The sequence below is a fragment of the Jaculus jaculus genome, chromosome 3, assembly GCF_020740685.1.
Source record: "Jaculus jaculus isolate mJacJac1 chromosome 3, mJacJac1.mat.Y.cur, whole genome shotgun sequence".
NCBI classification, from domain to species: Eukaryota; Metazoa; Chordata; class Mammalia; order Rodentia; family Dipodidae; genus Jaculus; species Jaculus jaculus.
In genome coordinates, this window is record NC_059104.1 from 147,737,316 (window position 1) to 147,760,910 (window position 23,595).

Sequence of the window (23,595 nt, forward strand, 5' to 3'; positions counted from 1 at the left end):
AGATGGCAGTGATCTTGGGACAACTCAGAAGGTATTATAGTGCTGGAAAGAAGTGACTGGAGTACTGAGTAACATCTCAATCACACCTTCCAAGGTTCAGGGTCTAATGTGGAAGAGGTGGCAGAAAGAAAGTAAGAGCCAAAGGAAGGGTAGGACTCCTCACAACATGCTCCCTTCAGACATAAAATGGCCTGGATATCCATGAACTCACAGTGCCTGCCTGATACTACCTGCACAAGACCATCATAAGAGGAGGAAAATATCATGATATCAAAATAAAAGAGAGACTGATTGAGATGGGGACAGGATATGATGGAGAATGGAATTTCAAAGGTGAAAGGGGGAAGGGAGGGTATTACCATGGAATATTTTTTTATAATCATGGAAAACATTAATAAAAATTGAGGAAAAAATAAATAAAAACAGAACATGGTGGCATACTAGCTACACCAAAGCAGTCTAGGGAGGCAAATGAACAGAAACACAGAAAAATATACTCTTCTACTGAAAAGTAAAAGTGTATAAGTTATTCTCAACCACAGCAGAGAAGCAGGAGAGACCAAGATCTTCCAGGAAGGAGGAAACCAGCCAGAATCCGGCCGAGGCACCAGTGGCCCCAATCCACGAGCCCGCCTGGCTGGTGGCACAGAGCAGCAGAGCAGAAACAATGTGAGGGGATTCTACTCATATCAGCCTCCTCAAAAAGGCAAGAAACATGAAAGGGAGGACAGGAGACAAGCTGAGCAGCTGCTGAAGGAGATACAAACAGGACCAGCTGAACTCCAGACACCTGGCAAAGTCTCCCATTCCCCAACTGTCAGAGCCATGAGCATCTTGAGAACTCATTCACCCCCAGCCACCCAGAACCAAGAGGGAGAGAGGTGAGCACTAAACACTGGTGAGATTGGGAGCCATCCAAAAAGGTTACAGGGCCTACTTATAAAAAGCCAGATATAGCCGGGCGTGGTGGCACATGCGTTTAATCCCAGCACTTGGGAGGCAGAGGTAGGAGGATCGCCATGAGTTCAAGGCCACCCTGAGACTACAGAGTTAATTCCAGGTCAGGCTGGACCAGAATGAGACCCTACCTCAAAAAAAAACAAAAAAAATAATAATAATAAAAAGCCAGATACAGGGCTGGAGAGATGGCTTAGCGGTTAAGCACTTGCCTGTGAAGCCTAAGGACCCCAGTTCGAGGCTCAATTCCCCAGGACCCACATTAGCCAGATACACAAGGGGGCACACGCATCTGGAGTTTGTTTGCAGTGGCTGGAAGCCCTGGCGAGCCCATTCTCTCTCTCTCTCTCTCTCTCTCTCTCTCTCTCTCTCTCTCTGTGTGTGTGTGTGTGTGTCTGTTGCTCTCAAATAAATAAATAAAATAAACAAAAAAAATTTTTTTAAAGCCAGATATATAGGCCTGCACTGGAGGTGCTAATCTCTCTTTCTATGTCAGGAAAGGTTATGTATTACATTTGAATGATATACTCTTGGTTGGCTTTACCTTTCTCAAATTAGCTGTATTTTGGTGTGGACTATTGTTGCCTTTGATGTTTCCTGAGTTTTAGAGCCTTTATCTTTGTCTTAAGTCACTATTGGGGGCAGGGACTGACTGGTCCCAGGCTGACTTAGAACTAGTTTAAGACTAGAAATCTCAACCTCGTAGTTGGCAGGATTAAGGGTGTATGGCAACACACACCCTTGGGGACTTTGGGTTTACTAGATTATCTTTTAGTTTTATCCCCACACTTGTATAAATACTCTGTGTTAGTTTTGATTGAATGTCTATATTGCTCAGTTGAATTTTAGAATTTGCCAGTAATTTGCTTCACCCAATCTACTATAACACTTGAATAGCAGGCAAAGTCAACACCTAGGGTCATGTTTGCTGTTTCTCTTGGAATATAAAAGCTACACCTGGCACTCTAAACTCATGCACTGAAGATATATAAAGTTGATTTATATGGCTAAGAACACTGCAGATAATTAGAAACCCAAGCATCAAGTTAATTCAAAATATAAAAAATCTCTACATTATAATATAAGAAACACAAAAAAATCAAGACAATACAATCTCACTAAAAATTATAAATCTATCAGAAATGACCTCCAGAGAGACTGCTTTAGATGAAAAGCCTGACAAAGATTTAAAAAAAAAAAAAAAGAGTATATCAAAGACTTCAAAGAAGAAAACCAACTCCTGATGGAGAACACAGTAAACCAACTTAATGAAATAAGTAGGTCAATACAAGACATGAGTAAGGAAATAGAAATAATGAAAAAATACCAATCAGAAGTACTAGAAATGTAAAACAGAGTAAGCCAAATAGAAAACTCTGTAGAAAGTCTCACCAGTAGAATGGATCAAGAAGCAGATAGAATTCTAAGCTAGAAGAGCAGGTGGCAGATCTAATACAGTTCAACAAAGAGAAGGACAAACTAATAGGAAGGAATGAATGGAAGTTTCAAGATACTTGGGAAACTATGAAGACAGCAAACATAAGAATTCAGGGCAAAGTAGAAGGAGAAAAAAAAAAAATCACTCCAAAGGCATAACATGTATTTTTAACAAAATCATAGAAGGAAAGTTCCCCCAAGTAGGGAAAGTGATGCCAACACAGATACAGGAAGCCTACCGAATGCCAAACAGACAAAATCAGGAAAGAACCTCTCATCGACATATTATAATTAAACTACAAAACACACAAAGCAAAGAAAATATATTGAAAGCAGTTAAACAGAAAAAACAAGGCACATACAAAGGCAAGCTCATCAGGATAACAGCAAATTACTCAATACAAACTTTAAAAGCCAGAAGGGCTTGGAATGATGTATTCCAAGTCCTGAGAGATAACAATTGTCAACTGATATTACTTTATCCTACAAAGCTATTTATCCAAATTGAAGGCAAAAATAACAAAAGTCTGCTAAAGGAATATGTGAAGGTCAAAACAGCTCTACAGAAGATACTTGAAAGGATCCTCCATGCTGAAGAGAAAGAAAAATACACATGTAAGGAACCTGGAAAAAAAACAAACCATACTCAAATACTAGTTAATATCAGAGAGCAAAGGTAAAACCAGAAAAACTACAGAACAAGAAAAATGGCAAAAATAAATACACACCTTTCAATAATAATTTTTAATATCAATGGCCTCTATTCCCCAACAAAAAGACACAGATTTGCAGACAGAGTTAAAAAATAGTATCCTTGGGCTGGAGAGATGGCTTAGCGGTTAAGCGCTTGCCTGTGAAGCCTAAGGACCCCGGTTCGAGGCTCGGTTCCCCAGGTCCCACGTTAGCCAGATGCACAAGGGGGCGCATGCATCTGGAGTTCGTTTGCAGAGGCTGGAAGCCCTGGCGTGCCCATTCTCTCTCTCTCTCCCTATATCTGTCTTTCTCTCTGTGTCTGTCGCTCTCAAATAAATAAATAAATAAATTTTTTAAAAAATAGGATCCTTCAATTTGTTGCCTCCATGAAACTCACCTTTCTACAAAGGATGGACACTATGTTAGAGTGAAAGGTTGGGAAATGGTGTTTTTAGCAATGAACCTAGAAAACAAGCAGGGGTCGCTATCTTAATAACTGACAGGGTAGATGTCAAACCATCATTAGTTAGGAAAGATAAGGAAAGTCACTATATATTGATTAAAGGAACACTCTAACAGGAGGGCATTACAATCCTAAACATATATGCACCTAACATGGGGGCTCCCAATTTCATCAAACACTATTAGAACTAAGGACAGAGTTAACACCAAACAAGTTGTAGTAGGTGACTTCAATAGCCCACTCTCACCAATTGACAAGTCATCCCAGCAAAAAATAAACAGAGAAGCATCTGGATTAAATGAGGTCATAGAACAAATGGACCTACCAGATAGCTACATTTTATCCAAATGCTACAGAATACACATTCTTTTTGGCAGCACATGGAACATTCTCTAAAATAGACCATATATTAGAACACAAAGCAAATCTTAACAAATACAGGAAAATTGAAATAATTCCTTGCACTCTATCTGATCACAATGGGACCAAACTACAAATTAATAGCAAGAAAAGCTACAGACCATACACAAAGTCATGGAAACTAAACAATACACTTCTAAATGATGAATGGGTCAATAAAAAATCAAGAAGGAAATCAAAAACTTCATAGAATGAAATGATAATGAGAACACAACATACCAAAGCCTTTGGGACACATTGAAGGCAATTCTAAGAAAGAAATTTATAGCTTTAAGTGCTCGTATTAAGAAATTTAAAGTGAGACCCTATCTTGAAAAAAAAAAAGAAAGAAAGAAAGAAGAAGAAATTTAAAAGGTCACAAGTAAACAACTGAATATTTTATCTTAAAGTCTTGGAAAAAGAAAAATAAGGCAAACTAAAAAGCAGTACATGGGAATAAATAATGAAGATTAGGGCAGAAATTAATCAAATAGAAACCAAAACATTGATAAATGTAATACCCTATATAAATGGACCAAAGGACAAAAATCACATGATCATCTCAAGAGATACAAAAAAGGTATTCAACAATATCCAACATCCCTTCATCATAAATGTTCTACAGAAACTGGGTATAGAAGGAACATATCTCAACATAATAAGGGCTATTTATGACAAACCTACAGCCAACATAATACTAAATGGGGAAAAACTTGAAGCTTTTCCACTAAAATCAGGAACAATACAAGGGTGTCCACTGTCCCCATTTTTATTTAATACAGTACTGGAAGTCAGCCATAGCAATAAAGCAAGAGACACACATAAAAGTGATACAAATTTGAAAAGAAGAGATTAAATTATTATTATCTGCAGATGATCTGATTCTATACATAAAGGGCCATAAAGAGTCTACCATCAAAGTGTTAGAGCTGACAAACACTTAAAGTCATACAAAATAAGCAAACAGAAATCAGTAGCTTTCATATATGCTAACAACAAACACACAGAGAATGAAATCAGAGAATCAGTCCTATTCACAATTGCATCAAAAAAAAATGTACCTTGGAATAAACCTAACCAAAAAAGTAAAGGATCTTTACAATGAAAACTTTAAAACACTGAAGTAAGAAATTGCAGAAAACACTAGGAAATGGAAAGACATCCCTTATTCTTGGATTGGAACAATCAATATCAGGAAAATGGCAATCTTACCAAAAACAATCCACACATATAATGCAATCCCCATCAAAATTCCAATGGCATTCTTCATGGAAATAGAAAAAACAATCCAAAAATTCACTTGGAAGCACAAAAGTCCATGAATATCTAAAATAATTTTGAGCAACAACAATAAGGCTGGTGGTATCACCATACCGGTTGTAACCTATACTACAGAGTCATAGTAACAAAAACAGCATGGTTGTGGCACAAAAACAGACATGTAGATCAATGGAACAGAATAGAGGATCCAGATATAAGTCCAGGTAGCTACAGCCACTTGATCTTCAACAAAAATGCCAAAAATACTCATTGGAGAAGAAACAGACTCTTTAGCAAATGGGTCTGAGGGAACTGAATATGTATTGTAGAAGGGTGAAAATAGACCCTTACCTCTCTCATGCACAAGAATTAAGTCCATATGAATCAAAGACATTAATATCAGACCTGAAACTCTGAAACTTCTAGAATAAAAAGTAAGGGAAACCCTTCAACATATGGGTCTTGGGAAATAGTTTCTGAATATAACCCCAACTGCTCAGGAAATAACACCACAGATCAACTTCTGGGACCTCATGTAATTACAGAGCTTTTGTAAAGCAAAAGACACTGTGAATAGAGCAAAGAGGCAACCTGAAGAATGGGAGAAAAATTTTGCCAGCTATACATCTGACAGAGGATTAATATTTAGGTTATACAAAGAACTCAAAAAACTAAATAATAAGAAATCAAACAACCCAATTAAAAAAATGGGCTATGGAACTAAATAGAGAGTTCCCAAAAGAAGAAATGCAGATGGCATATAAACATCTAAAAAAGAAGTTCTACATCGCTAGCCATCAGGGAATTGCAGATTAAAACTATGAAGAGATTCCATCTCACTCCTGTCAGAATGGCTACCATCATGAAAACAAATGACTGCAAATGCTGGCAAGGTTGCAGAAAAAGAGGAACCCTTCTACTGTTAGTGGGACCAACTGGTCCAACCATTGTGGAAATCAGTGTGGCAGTTTTTAAGACAGCTAAAAATAGAATTACCATATGATCCAGCTATACAACTCCTAGGCATATATCCTAAAGACTCATGAGATACTTGCTCAACCATGTTTATTACCAAAATATCTAGGAACTAGAACAAGCCTAGATGTCCCTCAACTGATGAGTGGATAATGAAGATGTAACACATTTATACAATGGAGTTCTACTGAGCAGTAATGAAAAATGAAATTTGCAGGATCTTATATGTGGATCCAAGCTACACATGATTGGTCTTCTATGTGAGTAGGAATAAAACTCAGTAGCAGAGGCCAGTAAGATACTAAGGGGATAAAAAGGGAATAGCAAGGGAGGTAAGGGTGACTTAATAGGATAGTATTGTATATATGTAAGTAGAAAAACAGATTAATCAAGGTGAAAAGGCCTAAGTGAGGTCAGGGGAAGAGATTGAGTAAAGGAAAGGTGGAGGGAGGGCTAATCAAAATCTAAGAGGATATAACTAAGTCATATGGAAACCTACTTTTTTGGACAAAGGAACACCCAGAAGCCATAGGTTGTTACCAGAAAATTTTCAGTGTCAGAGATGGGAAACCTTCCAGTGAGTTGTTGGCCAGGGAGTTCACCTATGTCCCCAAAACACTATAGGCCATTGCCAAGGCTCTTAGTTTCCCACAAGGAATAGATGGTAAGACCCTATTTCTGAAGACTCCACATACTTGAGCTGCAAGGTCACTGAGAAATCCTTCTGGAGCTGAGCTGAAAACCTCCTCCATGTAGACCAGCTGACAGAAAGCTGGAAAAAGCAACATTGCATGTAGTTCCATGGAAGAGAGAGAAATCACCAGTGGAGTTAAACAACAGTGGCCACTGCAAGAACTAAATTTGGCCAGCCAGGCCAAATGAGCCAACGGGTGCAATAGTGGCATGTCTGTTGTGGGGGAAACCAACTGCTCTCTAATTGGACTGAAGGCTCATGGTGTTGAGAAGTTAACAGAGGAGTACTCAGCACTGAAATATCTCTATCACATCTTTCAAGGCTCAGGGTCCCTTGCAGAAGAGGTGGTGGAAAGAATGTAAGAGCCAAAGGAAGGGTAGTACTCCTTACAACGTACGCCTCCAGACTGTATATCCATAATCTCACAGTGCCTGACACTACCTACACAAGGCCATCATAATAGGAGGAAAAAATGATGAGATCCAAATGAAAGAGAGACTGAGAGGGGGAAGGGGTTTGATGGAGAGTGGAGTTTCAAAGGGGAAAGTGGGGGGAGGAAGGGCATTTCCTTGGGTTATTGTCTATAATTATGGATATTGTCAATAAAAATAAATACATTTTTAAAAAGAAAACAAATTACAATAAATTCTGGTGGGGGTATGGGGAATGACAAATTCTTAGTCACTGTTGGTAGAAGTATAAACTGGTACAGTCGCTATGGAAATAAATATGGAGATTTCTCAAAAAAAAAAAAAACAACTAAAAATAGAACTACCACATGAACAAATTATGCCACTCTTGGATAATTACCCAATGGACTTAAGTCAACATACCACAGAGATACTTGCACATCCATATTTCTTCCTATTGTCTTCACAATAGCTAAGAAAAAGAACTAGCCCAGATAGCCATAAATACATGAATGTATCAAGAAAATGTGGATATAAACAGTGGAAGTTTATTCTATTATAAATACAAATGAAATCATGTAATTTGTAGGAAAATGGTTGGAACTGGAAATCATTAAGCTAAGTGAAATAAGGCAGACTCAGACAAATCCAAATACTTTTTTCTCATGTGGATTCTAGATGTTGAATGTGAGTGGATGTGTGCATGTGTGTGTGCACATGTGCGTGTGTAAGAAGAGATCTTAAGGGGGTAGGTAATGAAATACATGTGATGTGAAAGCAGAGGAGGAAAGGGACCAATGGGAGTGGGATGGGAGATGAGGAGGAAATGGGGGAGGAGAACCAGTAAGAACAAAATATATATGAAAATGCATAACGAAATCCATTTATTTTGTACGCTAACTTAAAAACTTAACAGCATGTCACAGCATGGTATTGGAAATAAAGATAGACATATAGACCAGTGAGGAACAGAATAGGGCTCATAACAGATCAAAACATCTAGAAATTCAGCCTTAAATATATGGTTACATAATTTTCAACAAGGGTGCCAAGAGCATTCAATGAGGAAAGGATGGTTTCAACAGGTGAGAAAAGTGAATATCTACATACAAAGGCATGAAGTTGGACATTATTCCATGTATAAAAATTAACCTAGGGATGGAGAGATGGTCAAGTGGTTAAGGCACTTGCCTGCAAAGCCTAAGGACCTGGATTCGATTCCCCAGTACCCACTTAAACCAGATGCACAAGGTGGCACATGCATCTGGAGTTCATTTGCAGTGGCTGGAGGCCCTGGAGTGCCCATTTTCTCCCTCTCTCTCTACCTGCCCCTATTTCTCTCTCTCTCAAATATAAAAAATAAAAAACTTTAAAATATTAATCTAGGGGACTTCTGGGTAAGATGGCAACGTAGTAGCCATGCCAAAGCAGCCTAGATGAGGTAATAAACAGAAAAACAGAAAATTACACTCTTCTACCCAAAAGTGAAGATGTATAAGGAATTATCAACCTCAGCACAGAAGCAAGCGAGACCCAGAGCTTCTAGCAAGCAGGAACCAGCCAGAATCAGCTCCTGCCATGGCACGGGTCCACTCAGCCGCAAGCCACAGGAGAAGCCAGGTGAATGGATTTTCCACTCACATCGGCCTCCTTGCAAAGTCAAGAAACCTGAAGGAGAAGACAGAAGGACACTACTGCTGAAGGAAATCACAGACAGGACCAGCTGAGCAGCTCCAGTACAACTCCAGATACCCAGTGCAGCCGCCCTTCCCCCAACTGCCAGTGTTGTGAACCACTGGAGGACTGGTCTACCCTCAGCCGCACATCATCAAGCACAGCTGATCAGAAGACCAGATCCAGAAGCCTGAGTAGCCTCACCGAGTCCATGGCACAACAGAGAGGGATCAAGGTGGGCACTCATAGGTGAGATTAGAAGCCATCCCAAAAGGTAACAGGGCCCTACTTACACAAAGCCAGGTACGTAGGCCTGCACTGAAAGTGCTAATCTCACCTTCAACGTCAGGGCAGGTTATGTGTTCACACTGATGGATATAGTCTTGGTCAGCTTCACCATTCTCAAATAATCTGTATTTTGGTGTTGACTACTGTGGGCTTTGACATTTCCTGACTTCTAGAGCCTTTATCTTTTTATTCTGTCATTATTGGGGGCAGGGTGCCACTCAGCCCCAAGATGACCTGGAACCTATTCTAGACCAGAAATCTAAGCCTCACATTTGACAGGATTAAGGGTATGGGAAACACAAACCCTTAAGGGACTTTGAATTTATTAGATTATCTGTGTTTTTAATATTTTATTTTATAAATTTATTAGAGAGAGATAAAGAGAAAGGCAGATATATAGAGAGAATGGGATCACCAGAGCCCCTAGCCACTGCAAACAAGCTCCACACATACGCACCACCTTGTGCATCTGGTTTATTTGGGTACTGGGGAATCGAACCTGGGCCTTTAGGCTTTGCAGGCAAATGTCTTAACCACTAAGCAATCTCTCCAGCCCTATCTGCTTTTTTTTGTTGTTGTTATTGTTGTTGTTTATACTTATTTATTTGAGAGTGACAGAGAGAGAAAGAGGCAGAGAGAAAGAGAAAGAGAGAATGGACGCGCCAGGACCTCCAGCCACTGCAAACAAACTCCAGATGCATGTGCCCCCTTGTGCATCTGGCTAACGTGGGTCCTGGGGAATCGAGCCTCGAACTGGGGTCCTTAGGCTTCACAGGCAAGCGCTTAACCACTAAACCATCTCTCCATCCCCCAATCTGTTTTTTTAATACCCACTTATCCATAAATAATCCCAGTTGTTTTTTTTTTTCTTTTTGAGAGAGAGAGACAGACAGAGAAAGAGACAAAGAGGGAGAGAGAGAGAGAATGAGCACACCAGAGCCTTTTAGCCACTGTGAACAAACTCTAGATGTGTGTGTATGCCTGTGCACATGTGCAACATTGTATACTTACATCACTGTGTCTGGTTATGTGGGACCTGGAGATCTGAACATGCATACTTAGGCTTCACAGGCAAGCACCTTAACCACCAAGAAATTTCTCCAGCCCTTGGCTGGTTTTAATTGAATGTGTATATTGCTCAGTTGAATTTTAGAATTTACCAGTACTTTGCTCCACCCAACCTACTAACATACTTGCATATCAAGCAAACACCACACCTAGGGTCACTTCAGATATTACTCTGGGAGTAATATAAGAGCCATACCTGCCAATCCTGAAGATATATAAAGTCAGATTTACATGTGTAAGAATACTGCCAATAATTAGAAAACCAAATCATCAAATTAACTCAAGATGAAAAAAATCTACATTATAAGAAACACAAGAAGTCCACCAAAAATTATAAATCCATCAGAAATGACCCCCCAGTGAGACTAACTTAGATGAAATGCCTGACAATTTTTAAATAGATTATATCTCTGTTCAAAGGAATCAAAGAAGAAAACAAATTCCTGAAGGAATCCCAAGAGAACACAGGAAATCAACTTAATAAGGAGGTTAATACAAGGAATGACTGAGGAAAGATAAATAATAAATAATATCAATACTAGAAATGCAAAACAGAGGTTGTCAAATAGAAAACTCTGTAGAAAGTCTCACCAGTAGAATTGGTCAAGGATAGGACAGAATAGCTAAACTAGAAGACACAGTGGCAGATGTAATACAGTCCAACAAAGAAAAAGACAAACTAATAGGAAGGTATGAATGGGAATTTCAAGATATTCAGGACACTATAAAGAGATCAAACATAAGAATTCAGGGCATAGTAGAAGAAGAATTTTACCCCAAAGATATAGTAGGTATTTTCAACAAAATCATAAGAGAAAATTTCTCCCAAATAAGGAAGCAGATGCCAATGCAGATACAGGAAGCCTTTAAAATGCCAAACAGACAAAATCAGGAAAGAACCTCTTACTTCCATATTTTAATTAAACTACTAAACACAAATCAAATATATATATATATATATATATACATATATATATATATATATATATATATATATGAAGCCATTAGAGAGAAAAATCAAGTCACATATAAAGGCAAGCTCATCAGGATAATAGCAGATTACTCAACACAAACTTTAAAAGCCAAAAGGGCTTGGAATGATATATTCCAAGTTCTGAAAAACAACAGATATCAACAAAGATTACTTCATCCAGCAAAGCTATCCATCCAAATTGATGGAGAAATCAGGACATTCCACAACAAAAACAGGCTAAAGGAATATGTGACCACTAAGAATTACTTGAAGGGATCCTATATGCTGAAGAGAAAGGAAAGTGCACACATAAGAAAACAGGAAAATATGAACCACACTCAAATAGTAATTAATGCAAGAGAGAAAAGGAAAAACAGGAAGAACTACAAAACAAGAAGAATGGCAAAACTAAATGCACACCTTTCAATAATAACTTTTAATATTGATGGCCTCAATGCCCCAACAAGACACAGGCTTGGAGACTGGGTTTAAAGGCAGGATCCTTCTATTTGTTGCCCCCAACAAACTCACCTTTCCACATAAGACAGACGCTATCTTAAGATAAAAGGATGAAAATGGTATTTCAAGCAAATGAGCCTAGAAAACAAGCAGGTGCTGATATTCTAATAGCTGACAGGATAGACTTCAAACCAACATTAGTGAGGAAAGATAAAGAAGGTCACTTTATATTGATTAAAGGAACAATCCAACAGGAGGATATTACAATTCTAAACATATATGTACCTAACATGGGGGCTCCTAATTTTTAAAAAATATTTTACTTATTTATGAGAGAGAGAGAGAGAGAGAGAGAGAGGAAGAGGCAGATAGAGAGAAAGAATGGGCATGCCAGGGCCTCTAGACACTGCAAATGAACTCCAGATGCATGTGCCCCCTTGTGCATCTGGCTTACATGGGTCCTGGGGAATTGAACCGAGGTCCTTAGGCTTCTCAGGCAAATAAATGCCCTAACCACTAAGCCATTTCCCCAGCCCGGGGGCTCCTAATTTTATCAGACAAACACTATTAGGCTTAAAGTAACAAATACCACCAAACACAATTGTAGTGGGTGACTTTAATACCTCACTCTCATCAATTAACAGGTCATCCAGGCAAAAAAAATAAACAGAGACATCTGGATTAAATGAGGTGATAAGACAAATGGAACTAATGGATATCTACAGAGCATTTCATCTAAATGCTGCAGAATGCACATTCTTTTCAGCAGCACATGGAACATTCTCTAAAATAGACCAAATATTAGGCCCCACATAAAAGCCAGACTGTGCAAGGTGGCACATATGTCTGGAGTTCATTTGCAGTGGCTAGAGGTACTGGCTTGCCCATTCTCTCTCTCTCAATCTGCCTCTTTCTCTCTCATGCACTCTCAAATAAATAATAAATAAAATGTTTTTAAAAATTAAAATTAGGGAGCCGGGCATGGTGGTGCACGCTTTTAATCCCAGCACTCGGGAGACAGAGGTAGGAGGATCACCATGAGTTCGAGGCCACCCTGAGACTACATAGTGATTTCCAGGTCCACCTGGACTAGAGTGAAACTCTACCTCGAAAAAAAAAAAAAATTAAAATTAGGGGCTGATGAAATGGCTTAGCAGTTAAGGTGTTTGCCTGCCTAAGGACCCAGGTTCAATTCTCCAGGACCTACATAAGCCAGATGCACAAGGGGCTCATGCATCTGGAGTTCCTTTGCAGTGGCTAGAGGCCCTGGCACACCCATTCTCTCTTCTCTCTATCTGCCTCTCTCTCAAATAAAATTTTTTTTAAAAAAGTAAAATTTTAAAAATTTAAATTTTAAATTTTAAAAAAGTAAAACTTAGGAATTTGTGCTAGAAATATATCTTAGCTGTTAAGGCACTTGCCTGCAAAGACAAAGGACCCAGGTTCAATTACCCGGGACCCACATAAGCCAGATGAACAAGATGGCACAAGCATCTGGAGTTCATATGCAGTAACTGGATGCCCTGGCATGCCGATTCACTCTCTCTATCTGCCTCTCTCTCTCTCTCTCTCTCTCTCTCTCTTTCTCAAATAAATACAAATATTTAGAAATTACCATATAATCCATTAACTTGGCTACTGAGCATAGATCCAAAAGAAACAAAAGCATAGTCTCAACAAGATGTCTGCATCCCTGTGTCCTCAGCAATGCCATTCATCAAAGCCAGGGGAGGGAGGCAACTCGAGTGTCTGTTGACGGACAAAGCCATAAGTAAGATGTGGTTCATAATACAACTGAATGTTTCTCAGCCTTAAAAGGAAGGCAAATTCTGACCCATGCTATATCATGGATGAACCTTGAAGATATTATTCTAAGAGTAATCACAAAAGATAAATGCTGCATGATTCTACCTAAATGGGGTAGCTAGAGAGTCAACTTCATGCAGGGAAATAGTGAAATAATGAACATCAAAGGCTGGGGAACAGTGGCTAGGCTCATGAGCACAGAGTATCCAGGTAGCAAGATGGATGGTGGCAATGGTTGCCCAAAAATGCGCACATGCTTAACACAACTGAAGTGTTCACTCAGAAATAATTAAGATGGGAAGTTTATGTGAGCATTTCTTATCACTGGCTATGTATACTTTGAGCTCCAAAGAAAAATCTAGGCTGGAGATGTAATGTGCCTAATATCTTAGGAACTGGATATTAGTAGGACCTATCATTTGAGTACCTTTGAACTGCATGATAAAGGCACCCAAGGACCCAGCTTGGCAAACATCTCCATTTCGTGGCTAGTGAACAAAGAGCCAGTGCCCAAAGGAGACAAGGAAGAGCAGGCAGCGAGTTAAAAGACAAACCAGGAGAGAGTTAAAGGGGAGGGTCACCTGAGAGACAACAGGGTCAACAGCCCTGCGTACTGCTGATAGGCCAAGAGACAAGGAAAGGAAGGGGAGGGGAATCCATGGGATGCAGTAACTTGGAAAGTTACAGATACCACCAGAATTCTTTCAGTAGCTAAAGGGTGCTGAAAGCCAGAGATTGAATACACAGGTGATCTGTGTGAGGTTCTATGGTAGGGGGCGGGTGGGAAGATTATAGGAAAAGGCCAGAGAACCTGGGAAAAAGAGGAGGTACCTCATCAGCAAGGAGGAATAGAGGCTCCTCTATGGTAAGAGGAAGGTCAAGGAGAGGATGAGTACAGATGAGGGTGGGTTTGAAAATTGCCTAAGTTTATTTCTTGGGAAGAGTGCAGAAGTTTAGAAGGCTGAGTAAGAGGGAAGGAGAAGGCTAAAGGCTAGGGAAAGGCATTGATCCCAAGAGGATGAGGGGAATCGAGGAAAAGGTGGTCTGACAGAGAAGGCTGCAGGAAGAGAGAGCTGGATCCTTGACTTGGAGACTTGTCGGGGGTGGTGCCAAGTCAGGGTACGGCAAGGGTAAGGTGGGAATCAGGTCATAAGTGGAGGTGGTCGGACAGGAAAAGCCTCTAGAACTGTGCCAACAGAAGAAAAAGCTCACCAGGCGTGGTGGTACATGCCTTTAATCCCAGCGCTTGGGAGGCAGAGGTTGGAGGATCGCCATGAGTTCAAGGCCACCCTGAGAGGACAGAGTTAATTCCAGGTCAGCCTGGACCAGAGTGAGACCCTACCTCAAAAAACAAACAAACAAACAAAAAAAAAAAAAACAGAAGAACCAGCTCTTCTGGGGTACAATGTAACAGAGGTCCCTACAATCTTAGATGTCACCAATCCCAAAATACCTTTACGGTGTGCAGATAAACTGTAAACACAGAGCCAAACCAACCTAACACTCTTGGTGCCCTGATTCCAGTTTAAAGGAGGGCATTCGGAACCCAAAAGAGATGGTAGGGCTTAAGATGGGCCCAGTACTGGCCATACTGTAATACACTTAGAAAGAAAAGGGCGGTGACATTCCTCTAATTTCAGTTGGATAGGGAGGAGGAGGGCAACAGCTATGGAGGGAGGGAAGTGGAATAAGAGGTTTGGCCCAGGAGAGAAAATCTGCTAAGACTGATTTCAGACCCTCTGTCTCAGTGTTGGTCTCAGTCTTAGCGTGTGTGGAAGAACTTTCAAAACATGGTGGCCTGGAAGGACTTCCGGCCAAGGGGGCGACCGCCGAGCTGCGCTGCAAATCCCAGGGAAAGAAAGATAGATGCAGGTCCTAAGGAGAGAGCCACCCCATCATACCTCAAAAGGGCCCCAGCTGAAACTAAGAAAATCTGGCGAAACAAGCAAGAGTGTTTTCCTGATGAACCGGGTACCAGCACAAGGGGGAAGGAGACCAACACAGAGAAAAATCAACTCCTACCAAATCAGAGAGCTAGAGCCCCAGAGGCCCCCAACACCTCAGTACTGAAGCAGACCAAAAATGAACCCAACATGGCTCAGGGAAATTTTGCAGAAGAGGGAGCGGAAAGAATGTCAGAGCCATGTGTTGGGTCTTGATATGCAGAGACATTTATCATACCCATAACTGTGGACTAACTCCACAATGCACGACCCATATACCTCAACAAGGAGGGGCCAGTGGGGAGGTGGTAGGTCACGGATGAGCCTAATAATGGTACCAAACTGCCTGTATTTGCTGAATACAAAACTAATAAAATAAACAAATTTAAAATAAAACATGGTGGCCTGGGCCCCACCTCTAGGGATTTGGGCAGAAGGGGTCTAGACGCTGGTAGAAGACAGCCTAAGCATCGGGAGCTCTAAAAGCTCCCGGTGATCGACCTCCTTCTGCAGCCAGGATTGAAAACCACTACTCCAAGGCAGGTTCAGAGCCACAGAAGCTCCCATCCACAACCAGGCTGCATCTGGTTCCAAAGGCAACAGCATTGGGATGTGTCTCTGGGCCACGTTAGAGAACAATCAACAGGCTCCCCTCTCCTTCCAGAACTGCAAGGAAGAAAACTGTACAAAGCTGAGCTTGGTGAACACCTCCTGGTCCAGAGTGCCTTTGCTTGTAAGTTGGGGTTGCAAATTGTAGGCAGCCATGTGAGTGAACGTGTATGCAGAGACCAGAGGTCAATGTTGGGTATCTCAATTATTGTTCACCTTATTTATTTATTTATTTATTTTTAGAGATCATGAAACTTTATTTTCACCTTATTTTTTGAGATAAGGTCTCTCTCAATGACCCTGGAGCTCACCAATTTAGCTAGATTGGCTAGCAAATAAGCCCAGAGGATCCCCTATCTTTGCCTCCCAAGTTCTGGGATCACAGATGCACCCCACTATATTTGGGATTTATGTGGGTGCTTGGGATCTGAACCCACGTCCTCATGTTTTCACAGCAAGTACTTTATCCTCTAAGCTATCTCCCATGCCCTGAGTTTGTATATATTGAGCAACTGGGCTGAAGAACATTTCCAGAAGCAATGGCCAGGTGGGAAGTGAAGAGAATCCAAATGGTTTCAGGTGTGGTGGGAAAGTGGGCAGGAGGGACAGTCAATCCTATTAGGAGAAGAAAACCAGACTGCAAACAAACAAGGCAGGGTGGACTGAGACCCAATTATGTGGATGGTTCAGCAGTCATGCAACTCAAACTGAGCCAACAGGGCCTGCTCGGTCTACCTCCAAAGACCAAAACTTTCCACTAGGGACACATTTAGAGACAGCATGACGTGGCCCTCCAAAGACAAAGCCAGAAAGTCCATGACTATAGCGACTGTGTCCTACAGCCTTGACCTTAAGAAGGTGCCTCATGTCTGGAGTTTAACCAATGTGGCAGTGTAGCCAGGCCTGATGGAGACTTTTGTAGGACAAAGAGAGGTTACCTTGGTTCCCAAGCTGTGGTAGCCATATAGCATCTAGGACCACAAAATTTACCCACTCTGCCCACAAGGCTCTGCCAACCTCTGTATGCACCCACGTGGGGCTGCGATACCTGTGTTCGTCTCTAGCAGCCTCTTCTGTCTGAGTTCACTGTGGGACCTCGGAGCCCAGCCCAGCAGAAGTGTGAAGAACATATGAACAAAAGGTGGAAAGTGTTCCTAAGGATCACTCCAGAGGTGGTTCTCTGGCTTCCACACACATATACACTTGTGCATGTACACCCACACCCATACACACACACACACACACACACACACACACACACATGCACATGCACAAGTATAAAAATGGGTGATGGGTTGGGAATATAGCTCTGTGGTAGAGTACTTGCATAGCGAGATCAAGTCCCAGGACTTGTCAATTCCCCACACCACAAAAAAAAAAAAAATCTAATAGAAAAATACAATTTATTAACAGATGAGTAGCTAAATTATGGTAAATATGTATAATAAAATACTGTTCAGCCTGGAGCTGGAGAGGTGACTCAGTTGGTAAAGTGCTTGCTGCAACATGAAGACCTGAGTTTGGATCCCAAGCACCCATGTAAAAGCTGGATGTGGGGCTGGGGAAATGGCTTAGTGGTTAAGGCATTTGCCTGTGAAGCCTTAAGGATGCTGGTTCAATTCCCCAGGACCCACATAAGCCAGATGCACAAGGGGGCACATGCATCTGGAGTTCGTTTTCAGTGGTTGGAGGCCCTGGCATGCCCAATCTCTCTTTGTCTCTGCCTCTTCCTCTCTCTCTCTTTCTCTTTCTCTCTCTCAAATAAATAAACAAATAAAATATTTTTTTTAAAGCTGGATGTGCACCAAATCTAGGGAGGCAGAGACAGGAGGATCTCTGGGGCTCTCTGGCTGGCTGGTCTCACCAAATCAATGGGCTCTACATACAGTGAGAAAAACTATCTAAAAAAATAAGGAGAAGAAGCAATAGAAGACACCAATGTCAACTTCTAGCCTCCACATACATGCATACACACACATTTCTGTACACACATGTGTGCCCGCACACATACACATGCAAAAAATATTACTCAGCCTTAAAATGAAGGAAATTCTGACACATGCTATAACATGGATTAACCTTGAACATAATATGTATATATATGTGTGTATATATGAAAATTGTATATATGTAAATTGAAAACATATATGTGTGTGTGTGTTTCAATTTTGTTGTTATTTTTTTCAAGCTAGGATCTTAGGGTCTTGCTCTAGCCCAGGCTGTCCTGAAATTCCTATGTAGTGTCATGGTGGCCTTGAACTCATGGTAATCCTCCTACCTCTGCTTACCAAAAAAAAAAAAATGGATAAGACCTGTCATACTGATAACTTCCTATTCATCTTGTTGGTAAAGGAAGGATTCCACCCTCCCCACTCTCTCAAAGAATATGAAATAACACCTAACACCTGACAGTGGACAGATACAACGGCGGAAGCTTATTTGCCGTGGCCTTACAGCCCAATAGAAAAGATAACATATGCTACCCGAGACCCCCAGGTGATGCACTGGGAACTAGCAGGGTTGTGAGAGGAGGCATTATAACAAGAGGGTGATGTGCCCCCTTGGTTCCTATGGTAGTTTGAATGGATGCCCCCCAATAGATTCAGGAGTTTTATTAAAGTTTCTTGGATTTCCAGCTACCTGGCTAGAGGAGGTGTCCCTGGGAGGATCCTGGGGTCCAGACCTAAGATGTTACTGGAGATGAATCTGAATTCCAGCCTAGGGTATATAGAGTGTTTGAGCTCTGCCCGGGGTTCCTGAATTGTGCTTGCTTATGGTGCTGGTGGTGGGATTTCTCTTTGTGGACCTGTGAAAGGGGGCCAGCCTCTTTTGCCGTTATAAAATTTTCCTTGGATCAGTAAGCCTCAAATAAATCCCTTGTGCCTGCTTTGTAAGGTCATCCCAGCAAGGTGAAGCTGACTGTGACAGTTCCCATTGGAAAAGTGATGGGCTTGCTTGAAATTCTATAGTCTGGCTGAAAACTGAGGTCTGATAGGGTAAGGACCTAGTAGGGTGCAGCTGGTGGAGCTGACCAGGAAGTGACCAGGTCAAAAGTCATTCCTGTTTGGTGGGAGATGTATGTCCTGAGAGCAAGGGGACTCATGGTTAGACTTTGGGGTCCAGTAACACTCAAAGATGTCAGGATAAAATTAGAAATCTTACACCAGAAACTGTAAACTACAAAACACTGCTAGGAAAAAAAATATAGAAAACCTAAACAGCCCGGCGTGGTGATACATGCCTTTAATCCCAGCACCTGGGAGACTGAGGCAGGATGATCACTGTGAGTTTGAGGCCGCTCTGAGAATACATAGTGAATTCCAGGTCAGCCTGAGTTAGAGGGAGACCCTACCTTGAAAAACAAAAAACAAACAAAAATCCTAAACAAATGGAGAGATTCCCCATATTCATGGATGGGAATACATAATGTTATTAAAATGTCATTTTTTCTAAATATCACCAAAATCCAAGAAGATGGTTTTGTTGTTTGTTTATATTAACCAAATAAACTCTCCTTATTGGCACTGGAACGTTCTCAGGCACAGAAGGAAAAGAGCTTCAATGTCTTTATTTCTCTCCAACTTCTTAAATAGATCTTTTTTTTTTTTTTTAATTTGAGAGTGACAGATAGAGAGAGAAAGACAGATAGAGGGAGAGAGAGAGAATGGGCGCGCCAGGGCTTCCAGCCTCTGCAAACGAACTCCAGACGCGTGCGCCCCCTTATGCATCTGGCTAACGTGGGACCTGGGGAACCGAGCCTCGAACCGGGGTCCTTAGGCTTCACAGGCAAGCACTTAACCGCTAAGCCATCTCTCCAGCCCCTCTCCAACTTCTTTCAACAGAAACAAAGTATTTTTTCAGGAGCAGAGAGCATGGAAGATGTGTCTGAAAGGAACAGTGGGATGTGTCCATTTTCTCATTCTATATTGGGGTGGGGGACTTTTTTTTTTTTTTTTTACAAGTTTTGTCTCAAGATGTCTTTAAAACTGTCAAACTAATTTTCAACTTCATATTGAAAGGTCAATGACCTTAAATAATAACCCAAAAAAGTTTTTTAAAAATTTTGTGTTTAGGGCTGGAGAGATGGCTTAGTGGTTAAGGGCTTGCCTGTGAAGCCTAAGGACCCTGGCTCGAGGCTCGATTCCCCAGGACCCACATTAGCCAGATGCACAAAGGGGCGTGCACATCTGGAGTTTGTTTGCAGTGGCTGGAGGCCCTGGTGTGCCCATTCCTTCTCTCTATCTTTCTCTCTGTGTGTCTGTCGCTCTCAAATAAATTAAAATTTTTTTAATTGTTTAAAAAAATTTTGTGTTTATTTTTCTTTATTTATTAGAGAGAGACAGAGAGAGAAAGAGAAATGGGCAGAAAGAGGCAGAGAGAGAGAGAGAGAGGATGGGCACACCAGGGCCTCCAGCCACTGCAATAGAACTCCAGATGCATGCGCCACCTTGTGCATCTGGCTTACATGAGTACTGGGGAATGGAGCTTCTAACCGGGGTCCTTAGGCTTCACAGGCAAGCGCTTAACCACTAGGCCATTTTTCCAACCTCCAAACAACTTTTTTTTTTTTAATTTATTTATTTGAGAGCAACAGACACAGAGAGAAAGACAGATAGAGGGAGAGAGAGAGAATGGGCGCGCCAGGGCTTCCAGCCTCTGCAAACGAACTACAGACGCGTGCGCCCCCTTGTGCATCTGGCTAACGCGGGACCTGGGGAACCGAGCCTCGAACCGGGGTCCTTAGGCTTCACAGGCAAGCGCTTAACCGCTAAGCCATCTCTCCAGCCCCAACTTTTTTTGTTGTTGTTGTTGTTGTTTTGTTTGTTTGTTTGTTTTTGAGGTAGGGTCTCACTCCAGTCCAGGCTGACCTGGAATTCACTATGTAGTCTCAGGGTGGCCTTGAACTCACGGTGACCCTCCTACCTCTGCCTCCTGAGTGCTGGGATTAAAGGAGTGTTCCACCACGCCCGGCCCCCAAACAACTTTTGAAAAAGAGGTACTTGGGGCTGGGAAAGGAACACTATGATAGAATGCTTATCTAACATTATAAAGCCCTCAGTTGGATTCCTAGTTCCAAAGTGGAGAAATAAAAGAGAGAGAAAGGGAGGGAGGGAAAGAAAAGAAAGTAAATAAAGAAAGAATAAAAGGAAGGAAGGAAGGAGAGAGAGAAAAGGGGGAGGGAGGGAGAAGGGAGAGAGACAGGGAGAAAGAGAATGGGGAAAGGAGGGAAGAGAGGCACTTATCTATTTCAAGTTAACTAAAATTAGGGTGAGGTTAATTAAGAAAGTATGGAGCTGGGAGACGGCTCAGTGGATAAAGTGCTTGCCATGCAGGCATGGGGCCCTGAGTTCTTATCCCCAGCATTCACATCAAATGCTGACGTGATGTTTCACACCTGTAATCCCAATGCTGGGGAAGTGGGGACAGGAGGATCTCAAGGGCTTGCTGGCTGTCTAGACTAACCTAATCAGTGAACTCTAGGTTCAGTAAGAGACCTTGTCTCAGTAATAATAATAACAATGTGTAAAGTGACTAAGGAGAATACCGAATATCAACCTCTGGCCTCCACGTGTGCAGGAACACACATGCACATACACACATACACACATACACCCACACACATATACACATGCATACACAAAACACATGAATAACTAGCCATGTCCAAGGGAAAAAGCAGCGGGACATTGTAAGTATAGATATTAGTAGAACAGAATAGAAAGTACAGCAAAAGAACTGCACAAAAAAAAAAAAAAAAAAAAAAGTACAGCAACATGTAGATTTTCAACACAAGTGCCAGGACAGTTCAGTGGTGGAAACGCTGATCTGTTCAATGAATGGTGGTGAATATCTGCAGAGGAAACCTTAACTCCTATACCACACACAGCAAGTAACTTAAGGGGAACGGCAGACATTCACATGAAACTTTAAAGCTATAAAACTTCTCAAAAAAAAACCCCACAAAATCTTTGTGACGTTGATGTTTTTTATTTTTAATTTTTAAATATTTTATTTAAAAGAGAAGGGAGGGAGAGAGAGAGGAAGAATGAGCACACCAGGGCCTCTAGCAACTATTGCAAACAAACTCCAGATGCATGCCGCACCTTGTGCATCTGGCTTTATACTCAAGAGTCCATCCAGGGTCCTTTGGCTTTGCAGGCAAGTACCTTAACCATTGAGCAATCGCTCCAGGGCTGACCTTGATTTTTCTAGTTAGAACAACAACAAAAAGCTCTTAACTATGAAGGCAAAAAAACTGTGAAAATCTTGACCTCATCAGAATTCTAGACTTTTGCTCATACACTTCTATGGAATTTAAAAGGAGGGCTAGGGAGATGACCTGGCAGTTAAAGTGCTTGCTTACAAAGGATGCAGGCCCAGGTTCAATTTCCCAGTACCCACATTAAACATGCCACTTGCTTCTGGAGTTCATTTGTAGTAGCAAGAGGTGCTGGTGCACCCATTCTCTTTCTCTCTCTCACTCTATCTTCTCTTCCTCCCTCCCTTTCTTTTTCTCTGCCTCCTGAGTGCTGCGATTAAAGGTGTGCGCCACCATGCCTGGCTTAGTAGTTTTTTATTAAATTTAAAAATATACTTATCCTTTAACCTAACAATTCCATTCCTGCATACTTACCTGAGATACACACACACACACACACACACACACACACACACACACAGTTGATCATAACATCTTTACTCATAATATAGCCCCATAAATAAACAAATTGTGATGTAGTCACACAATGAAATGGAGGAATATCAAGTTGAATTTTTTGTTTGTTTGTTAAATTGGATTAAAACAGCAGACATTTGTTCTTTCGCAGTTCTGGAGGCCAGAAGTTCAAAAGCAGAGTGTCAGGGGGTTGCAGTCGTCTGGGAGCTCTGGGCTAACGCTTCTCCATGCATTCGTTCCTGCCCGGCATCTTCCTGTCTTTTTCACAAGCAGGCCACGTGTCAGTCGTGCCAGTTAGACTTGGCCTGCAGTAAGGCATCCTGGGATACCGCTCCTGCAGAAAACCAGCCTAAGGGTCCCCTTCTCTTGAACACTCCACTCCCAGATTGCTGTCGTAGCTCCAGTCAGACCTTCATGTCCCCAGGGCTTGAAAGTTTTCTTTTTTCTTTTCTTTTGAGGCAAGCCCAACAAACTGATCTTCTTAAGAGAGAGGGAGTTGGCGCACCATGGCCTCCAGCCACTGCAAACGAACTCCAGATGCGTGCGCCCCCTTGTGCGCATGCGCAACACTGTGCGCTTGTGTCACTGTGCATCTGGCTTACAGGGGACCTGGGAAGACAAACATGAGTCCTTCACAGGCAAGTGCCTTAACTGCTAAGTCATCTCTTCTGAGCTTGTTCTGACTGTGGTTTCTCATAAGCTTCTACTTACTTTCCCAGTGGGTCCTGCCCTGTGGCACAGGCTTGCTGAGGTGGCCAGGCTTTCTTTTACAATCTAGATCCCAATCCTTACCCCTCCACCTCCATCTCTG